The following is a 9,786-nucleotide window of genomic DNA, read 5'->3' on the forward strand; positions in this document are numbered from 1 at the left end:
GGTCATTATGATTGGAAAGGTGGAGGGACAGCACAAGAGAGGAAGATCCTAGATGAGTAGATTGGCTCAGTGACTGGGGTAATGGGGCCACGTGTGTCAGAGACTATGAAGTTGGCTCAGGATAGAGCAGGGTGCAGAGCTGTTGTACGCAGGGTCGCTATGAGTCGGGAGTGGATTCCACGGCACATAACAACAACAACAACAACAACAACAACAACATGCTGTTGCCCTGGAGGCAAGAACGGTGAAGCTTTATCTCACATACTTTGGGCTTGTCCTTAGGAGGGGCCAGTCCTTGTAAAAGAACATTATGCTTAGAAAGGTGAGAGGTCAGGGAAAAAGAAGATCCTCAAGGAGATGGATTGAGGACTGTAGCGATGGGCTCAAGTCTACCAGAGATAATGAGGAAGGCAGAGGGCAGGGTTCAGATCCTTTGTTTATAGGATCGCTAGCAGTCTCAGTCAACTCGATGTCACCTAACAAAGATAACAACCCCACCGCCTCACTGTGCTACGGCTCTGAGGATCTAGAGAAACAGTGTTTGTAAAGGGTCAACCCTTGCACAGTAACACAGGTTCCCCGGCTGGGGGATGTTCTGGAGTTAGAATCTGAGCAAGGGCTGGTAGGATTGAAGAAAGCAGAAACCAAAGACAAGCGGAAGCTGAGGATAAAGGCCTGCTTCATCTCACCTTGTCCTCCAGCATCGAGTCTGGCCGCCTGCGTCCGGGAGCTGTGCAGGCTGTTTATCTCCGACCCGCTCAGTAATCACCCTCCTGGAGGACGAGTTCAGTTCCAGGCGCTGGAGTGGCGGTCAGAGAGCAAATCCTCCCCTCCTGAAGAATGTGGCTCCGCTTCCTGCACTCAGGTCCCCGCGCGTCCCCTCCCTCTCTCCGCAGATCCGCGCAAGGACACCCTCGCTGACTCTGCCCCACCCTCCACCGGGGATCCGGTTGCGTTTGGAAGTCACCTGGAAGCCGTTTCCTCTGACGCCCAGCCCCTCCCCTCCTTGCAAACACCTGGAGCTCCCATTAGCCTCCCACAACCTTTTAAAATTTCTTGCCTTGTTTGTTTTGTGAAAACTACACACCTTTGACGGTATTGCACTCCCTCCTCTCTTAGGAAATGGGTAGGTTCCAAACCAAGTTAGGAGAAAAATAGGAATTAAAGATGGAAAACATGACAAAATATGCGAAAATGCAGGATTTTTCTTTTCAGATCACCCACTGGTTTTTCTTTTAATGGTTTAAGACAACATGCTCATAGAAATAATAACAGCTAAGTTTGACCGATACGCTTATTTCTATGAGAGTCTCAAACCCACCGCCAGTGGGGAGCTCCCTGACTCATGGGCCTCTGTCTGTTTGACGGAAGGCCCACCGCTTGACCACTTAACCTTCCTCCTGTGCGAGTCAGAACTTCCCTTTCGGAGCTGTTGCAAGCCCTGCGTTGACTATCAAGGAGCTAGTCTCGTCTACTGGGCCTGAGGAGTTGCCAAAGCTGGGCTTCCTGCAAGGATGCTGGGAGCCTACAGGGACTCAGGCCTCATAGCAGTTGGAAACCCGGTTTGGGCACTTGGTGTTGTCTGGATGTCCACCCTGAGGTCATGGCTACACGTGACTGGTGCCTGGAGGAAGGGACAGTTGTCCCTGACAGCTCCGCCCAGCTTCCCAGAGGCTGCTGGGAGGCTTTCCTTGAGGGAGGGTTTCAAATGAGAGAAAGCCCCTCAGTCATCATCCTCTGCCTATCTCCTAGTCAGTATACAAAATAAATCATTATAGACTTAAATGCAAGTGGTCAGACAGGGAGGTAGTTGATAAGTGAGGAGGAGGTTTTAAGCTCATATATCAAGGACATCCAATGGTTCGGGTATACCTCTCATTTCTCCTTGCAAGGAACTGATGATGACCCCTAACCAAGTGGGAGTCATTCCTTATCTGAGGGTCTAAACCTAGACTTCTCTTAAATGCAGCCTGTCTGTATAGGGGGAGGTGTCCCTGCCTCACTTTGCCAGTCTCTGGCTGTGTCTTCCATAGGAAACAAACAAGCATAGAGTTTTCTGCCTTTGTCTCACAGACTGTGATCCACTGTCACACTCGTTTCTGCATCTTGTTCCTGCCACTGAGCAGAGCTTTGGGAGAGGCCCCTCCGTGCTATCAGCGTCTCATCTCCTTCCCGACTGTTGCCCTGAGGTTTGGATTTATAGCTGTGAAGTGTCACCGGCCTGAGTTTCGGTGAGGAATTCCAGATGTACCTTTGTGACTCAGAAGAGCCCTGGTGACCGGGCTCTAGTAAGGAGAGGGCCCCGCAATCCACTAGTGATTCACTTGGGAAAGCTGCTTTTCCGGAGTCCGATGCTCCCTGACCAGGGAATGTGGAGGTTTGGGGTGTACAAGGCCTCTTGGGAGGCAGTGTAATCAGGTCTGGGACACCAAGGTGCCGCCACCACGTGCGTCTTTGTACCCAGGGCCTCTGGGCGGTCCGGGAGGAGCTCGCGTTCTGCCCGGGCCGCGTTACCTGAGAGTTAATCATTAACTGAGTTCGGGCCCCATCGCAGCCTTTACCCCGGCTCCAGGCTCCAGGCTCCAGCTCGCAGGGCCGTGAAATCTCCCCGGGCCCCCGCGGAGCCGCCAATTGCTGGATTCCAGCCTCCTGGCCGAGTCTCCACCCACTGGAAACATTCCTGGAGCGTCCCGCCCTCCCGGCCGCTGCAGCCCGGGCTCCGCTCGGCCCCGACTTCCTGCCGGGCTGGGAAGCCGCGCGCGGGCTGGGGTCCCGGGGGGCCTCGCTCGCAGCTGGCCGCACCCCGGGCCGCCGTGGGGGTGGCAGTGGGCGGGAGCAGCGGACAGCCGCTGCCTTTCCCGATAGCGACTTTTAAACGTGTGCCCGCGTTGCGTCGCCACCTGGACAGCCCCGCGCGCCTCCAGTGCCGGGACTCTGCGGGACGGCCACCGCTCGGTGAGTGTCCCTCGGCTCTGTTCTCGCCCGCTGCCCGGGCTTTTGGCAAATTGGCTCCGAATCGCGACTGAGGTCCCCGCCCTGCCGGGCCACCGGCTCCAGCTCCCTCTGTGGTCAGGGCTGGACGTCCCGGGAGGGCCCGGGGCTGTGCTGGTTCCTTCTTGGGCGACCCTCCCGGCAGGGGACTGGAGCACAGGAGGGCTGTGCGAGCAGACATTTTCTGTCCTGTTGCCCCCACCCCGGAAACAGGAGCGAAGGCGCTGGGTGGCCCCGTGGCTCAATTTGAAACCTGGGAAGCCCGCGAGGCGGTGCCCACTCCCTTTCTCTGCGCGCTCCGCCGCTGAGGGCTGGTTCTGGGCTGGCACCGTGGGCCGGCACGGTGGGCCCCTCTGGGGAAGGACCGGGGCGTCTGGTCCTGGAATCATAAGAGGGACAACGGTCTTTTCCGGGTTGGTACACCATACAGTGAGCCCTCCGGGGAACCTCTGCCTCATGCCCTGCAGAGATTAGAGAGGGTGCCAGAATCTGGGTGCTCGAGAGCAGAAAGCAGAGGCCGCTTGGTGCCACTCTTTGCCCCGACGTCGCCCACTCCGGGAACTGTCTCGGTCATTTGCACCCCGCCTCCAGCTATTGGGTTTGAAAGCGACTTCTACAATTTGAGAGCTCTTTTGGGGAGAAAGTTAATGAAGGAATAGGAAACGTAAAGCTGGGGAGGTGGGGTGGACGTTGTTAGGAGCTGGGAAATCGTTTCATCCCTGAGGTCACTCGCTAAGCGAGTCCCCAGCTCTGGAGCCCCTCTGGAGGCCCCAGGCGGCATTCCTCTCTGCTGGGAACCCAGGGCTGGGGAGGGGGCTTCCTGAACCTCCCCAGCCGTGTCTCTGCACGCCGCCCCAGCGCAGGGCCCTTGCTCAAGAAATAATAAGCATGGAGAGTAATGACAGCCCAGAGAGGGGGAGTGGGCTCCCCGCCTCCACCAGCTGCGCAGCCTTTGGGAAAATGCCTTCCCAGCCCCTCCTTTGCTTTGCTGGGAGAGGAGTCCCGAGTGCCCTCTGGAGGGAGTGACTCTTCCCCTGCTGTCCCCAGCAGGAAACCTCAGGATTAAAGAGCCGAAGGAATGTGTATACGAGACCCCCCCCCCCCCTTTGGCCCCTTATTCTTGACTGGGAAGACTCAGGACGGTATCAAACCCCAAATCTGTTACCAGGGAGTCGATTGACTCCATAGAGTTTTCTAAGCTGTCAGGGGTGACGTGACCTCACCTAACAGTAACCTTTACAGAAGCTGATTGCCAAGCCCTTTTGATTTTTTTTTTTTTTTTTTTCAGTACAGCTGGGCAGGTCAAACCACCAATTTGTAGTCTAGTCACTCACTCTCACTTTTTGACATCGAATTGGAACTGACTCATAGCTGACCCTCCAGTGCCATTTCCCAATCGCAGGAAAGGAGATTGTCCATCTTTCTCAAATAGAACCACTGGTCAGTTAGAACCTCCAGAGAAGGGAGGCCTTTAGGTTAGCGGCACAGCTGCCTATGGACCAGGCCGCTCTTCTATTGACCCATTTTTGGCCCTCTGAGTAGCTGGTGAGCTTGCACTGCCTGTTGTCAGGTTGGCAGTTGTTAGGTTAGTTGTTACTGAGCTGACACATCAGTGAGTTTTCAGAGGCAGTAGATCTCACAGGAGGAGATTGCCCAACTTTCTCGAGAGGAGATGGTGGATCCAAACTGCGTACAATTGGGTGGGCAGCCCATTTCTTTACCACTAAGCTACCAGAGCTTCCGAGGTTAGTAGTCAGAGCACATTTACCCCATGTGGTTGGTGTTCCCCTCCCTGCTGGTCCACCTGCTGCTAACTCCTTGCTGTCTCTGCCACTTCTCATTCCCTTCCTGGGAGGTTGGGCAAGTCCTAGAGTGACTTGTGCTATGTGAAGGACATTGGGTAAACGGAGGCCAAGTCCTGGGAGTGGAGTGTGTGCGTGGGGGCCCTAAGAGCTTCTTTGGGGGTCCTTTATATCAGTAGTGCATATCAGGGGGTCTAGAAGAAACACTAAATTTTTGTCTGAGTTTTCTTTCCAGCTCTACTGCATGGCATTAAAGATTGATGGAGTAACCTGGGCTGGAAGGAATCTCAGCTTAGCCTCCTCAGTTTACGTATGAAGGCAGCAGCTCCCAGAGAAGTGAAATGATTTGAACCTGCATTTATTGGTCAGTTGGAGACCAGAAGTCAGTTTTCTTACTCCTTCTCTAATCTTTGCTTTTCCAGCATGACTGTGTCAAGTCACTTTTCTGACTCAGTTTCTACATGGGCAAAGCAGATCTGTTTGCTCTTCTTTCACAAGGGGGATCTGGCAAGGATCAAATGAAGCCTCGTAAGGTGGAAAGTGTCTCCACAGATGCCTTTACAAAATAAAGGGCTCACTGGCATGGAAGGGCCCCTTCAGGACTTTGCAGCTCACTGAATGTGTATGTGTATGTGTATGCAAAAAAGGAGATAGTCAATATCAGGAGCCAATGAGGAAGCTTACACCCGTAGCCTGAACTATCCCAGCTCCTGAATAAACATTTGCTTTACCAAATCCACAGCCATCCCAGGGTCACTGTGTTTACACAGGAGGAGGCCAAAGGCCATGGTCTGAGGTATAACCTGGCCAGAGAGGGAAAGCAATGAGTTCCAGATGGAAAGCATGTCACCTCATGTCCCTTCAGGCCCTGTGAGGCTCTGGTTTCAGGCTTGAGTTGGTTCCCACAAGCCCAAACTGAACCCTAGCATTTTAGGGGTAGGAGTGAAGCCATCTGGCTGTTCTCTGTTGTGCAGGGGCTGAGGGGGTCTCTGTGTATTAGGAGGGTGTTGTCTTTGCAGCTGCATGGAAGGCTGTCTTCTGCTTCTCATAAGTACACACCCCACTGCCCCATCCCAGGCTGTCCCTCTGGCCAGTTTCTTGTCCATAGGCCATTGTTCCAGGCTATACAGCCTAGCCTTCTCCACTCCCTCCCCTGGCAAAAGCCCTCAGCTGGGCCTGGCAGCTGGAAAGCACTACTGCCAGCAGGAAGCCTCTTCTGGAGCTCCTGGGGGATCTGGCACGCCATGGTTGTCCCTGGTCAGGTTCATCTTGAGGGCCCCAGCTCCTCCCCCTGTCTCCTTCAGCAAATTCCTCTGCCTTTTCTCATCAGTCTTTCTCTGAGGGGATGGATCATCCTTTTTTTCCTTCATATACTGACTCTACTTGGTTAAATTGTAACATATTCATTCCTCCAACTATGATTTATGTAGCACTTACTATATATGAATATGAGGAGCCCTGGTGGTTTAGAGTATAATGCATTATTGTGCTGTTAACCAACTGGTCATCGGTTTGTATCCATCAGCTGGGAGAAAGATGGGCAGTTTCCTCTTTTAAAGATAAACAATCTCAGAAACCTAATGCAGGGTGGCTATGAGTCATAATTGACTCAACAACAATGAGAATACAGGAATGTAAGGAGCCTCTGGTGTATATTATATAACCTAAGTCTGCTGACCAAAAGGTTGGTGGCTCAAATTCACCAGCAGTGTTTGGGAGAAAGATACAGATTGACAGCCTCCGAAACCCGATGAATTAGACATAATTAATGGCAGTGGATATGGACTATATGAATGTGGAGTCCCTTGGGTGGTGCAAATTGTTGGCATTCTGAATGGTTGGAGGTTCCAGTTCATCCTGAGGTGCCTCAGAAGAAAGGCCTGGCAATCTCCTTTGACGACTCAGCCACTGGAGCATAGTTGTACTCTGACACACTTGGGTTTGCCATGAGTCAGAATTAATGTGAAAGCAGCTGGTGCAGGGGCACAGCAGTGCATAAAGTAGCAAACCTTGCTTTCCTGGAGCTGATATTCTTGAGCAGGAAGCTGGCTGGCATGATGAGCAGAAATAGGTGCCGCAGAAGGTGGATGTGAATCATCATTAAAGAGATGAGGTGGCTTGTTAGATGGAGTGGCCAAGGGAGCTTCCTGTGGAAGACTTTTAAGAAAATGCATGAAGGAGGCATTTTTCTTCTTCGTCAACTTCCCTTCCTTGAAAGTCAGTTCAGGCAACACAGATACTTGGCTCATCTCTGTCTTGCAGCACTGACTCCTTGGCTTTCTTACAAAAGTCTGTCTTTAGGGAGTTCCAAGGTTGTCATGTCTATTTTCTATGACATTAGCTAACCAGGTCCTTCTACTAAGAGTTGCTGGGTGAATCCGAACTGCTAACCTTTTGGTCAGTAATTGAGCACACTGCCATTGCACTACCAGAACTTCATGGTTCTCCTGTTGCTCTCTCATCTTCATTCCTGAAAGTTATCGCCTTTCAGAACCAGGTCTGCAGTCAGACACACCTAAGCTCAAATCTCCGCTGACCAGTTTACTAGCCCTGCTCTCTTTGACGAGGTGTGAAACTCCTTCCAGTTTGTGTTTCTCACTTGTAAAATGGAGTTATGTAATCATCACACCTACCGCATATGATATTGTGAGTCTAAACCATGAGGCAACATAGTCGAATGCTCAGCAGAGCCTAGAGATGTGTTCAATAAGTGGTGACTCAAGCCAAATTCTGTAGCTAACCCTAAGACCCTGTGTCTCTGGCATTTCAAGTCTATTGGTGGCTCTGAATGAAAAAAGATGGGCGAGGCCGCTGCGCGGAGCTACAGGCCATAGAGCAGACAGACCGACTGACTAAATCCACTGGAGGTGAGCAAGATGGCGCAGACTCAAGGCACCAAGAGAAAAGTCTGTTATTACTACGATGGGGATGTTGGAAATTACTATTATGGACAAGGTCATCCAATGAAGCCCCACCGGATCCGCATGACTCACAATTTGCTGCTTAACTATGGTCTCTACCGAAAGATGGAAATCTATCGCCCTCATAAAGCCAATGCTGAGGAGATGACCAAGTACCACAGTGATGACTACATTAAATTCTTGCGTTCCATTCGCCCAGAAAACATGTCCGAGTATAGCAAGCAGATGCAGAGATTCAGTGTTGGTGAGGATTGCCCGGTATTCGATGGCCTGTTTGAGTTCTGTCAGTTATCTACTGGTGGCTCCATTGCAAGTGCTGTGAAACTTAATAAGCAACAGACAGACATCGCTGTGAATTGGGTTGGGGGCCTTCACCATGCAAAGAAGTCTGAAGCATCTGGCTTCTGTTACGTCAATGATATCGTCTTGGCCATCCTGGAACTGCTAAAGTATCACCAGAGGGTGCTGTATATTGACATTGATATTCACCATGGTGATGGCGTGGAAGAGGCCTTCTATACCACAGACCGGGTCATGACTGTGTTCTTTCATAAGTGTGGAGAGTACTTCCCAGGAACAGGGGACTTACGGGATGTTGGTGCTGGCAAAGGCAAGTACTATGCTGTTAACTACCCGCTCCGAGATGGGATTGATGATGAGTCCTATGAGGCCATTTTCAGGCCGGTCATGTCCAAAGTAATGGAGATGTTCCAACCTAGTGCAGTCGTCCTACAGTGTGGCTCAGACTCCCTCTCTGGGGATCGATTAGGTTGTTTCAATTTGACCATCAAAGGGCATGCCAAGTGTGTGGAATTCGTGAGGAATTTCAATCTGCCGATGCTGATGCTGGGAGGAGCTGGCTATACCACTCGTAATGTTGCCCGATGCTGGACATACGAAACAGCTGTGGCCCTGAGCACAGATATTCCTAATGAGCTTCCATACAATGACTATTTTGAGTACTTTGGACCAGATTTTAAACTTCACATCAGTCCTTCCAATATGACCAACCAGAACACAAATGAGTATTTGGAGAAGATCAAACAAAGACTATTTGAGAACGTAAGAATGCTGCCTCATGCACCTGGAGTTCAAATGCAGGCAATTCCTGAGGATGCCATCCCGGAGGAAAGTGGTGAAGAGGATGAAGAAGACCCTGACAAACGCATCTCAATCTTCCTCTGACAAACGAACTGCCTGTGAAGAAGAGTTCTCTGACTCTGATGAGGAGGGAGAAGGTGGACGCAAGAACTCTTCTAACTTTAAAAAAGCCAAGAGAGTCAAAATAGAGGATGAAAAAGAGAAAGACCCAGAAGAAAAGAAAGAAGTCACAGAAGAGGAGAAAACCAAGGAGGAGAAGCCTGAAGCCAAAGGGGTCAAGGAGGAGGTCAAGTAACCTGAGCAGACCTCGCTAGTTTTGGCTTCTTGCAAAGTTACCCACGTTTTTCCCCAACCCCTCAAGAGTTTATATTTTCTATTTCTCTGTGTATTTATATAAAAGTATATTAAATATAAATATCCTCAGGGACTAGACCAGAACAAGGTCCCTGAGCCCAGCCCAGGGCAGCTCTGCTAGGTGCACTGTAGCTGCTGTCTTTTAAACAAGACACAGGACAGAATCCTGACATGCACATCCTAGGATGGGGGTGCTGGGCCCTCAGGGATTCCTAGTTCTTTTCAACCACTTTAGATTGGTGAGCCAAGGAACTCACTACCTGCCCCCTATTCTACCCCAGTTCTGCAGGTGGAGTTTGATAGTCTAGTTTCCTTTTTTCAGATACTATTTTCATGTTTGTGGGGATCTTTGTAATAAAATGGTACATTTCTATAAAAAAAAAAGAAAGAAAGAAAAAGATGGGCGAGAAATCCTGCCATTGTGAGGATTACATTTTGGAAGCTCCGTGGAGGAGTGCTTTGAATTGGAACCAATTCAACAGCGATGAGTCTAAGAGATTTAATGCCATTGCTTTAAATTTAAGGACTCCGGATGGAAAAGTTGTCATTTTGAGTGTTAAGTTGTTGCTGTTAGCTGCCGTGGATGAGCTCCCTCTGATTCACCAGGGAAGGAAAGA

General features: G+C 50.8%; 1 pseudogene; it reads left to right on the forward strand.

The window, feature by feature from the left end:
* Window positions 1-7,669: 7,669 nt before the first annotated feature.
* Window positions 7,670-9,110, forward strand: LOC102851716 (annotated as a pseudogene).
* The last annotated feature ends 676 nt before the right edge of the window (window positions 9,111-9,786 follow it).

Source organism: Elephantulus edwardii, unplaced genomic scaffold (assembly GCF_000299155.1).
Source record: "Elephantulus edwardii isolate Elephantulus edwardi_28Jun2011 unplaced genomic scaffold, EleEdw1.0 scaffold00104, whole genome shotgun sequence".
NCBI classification, from domain to species: domain Eukaryota; kingdom Metazoa; phylum Chordata; class Mammalia; order Macroscelidea; family Macroscelididae; genus Elephantulus; species Elephantulus edwardii.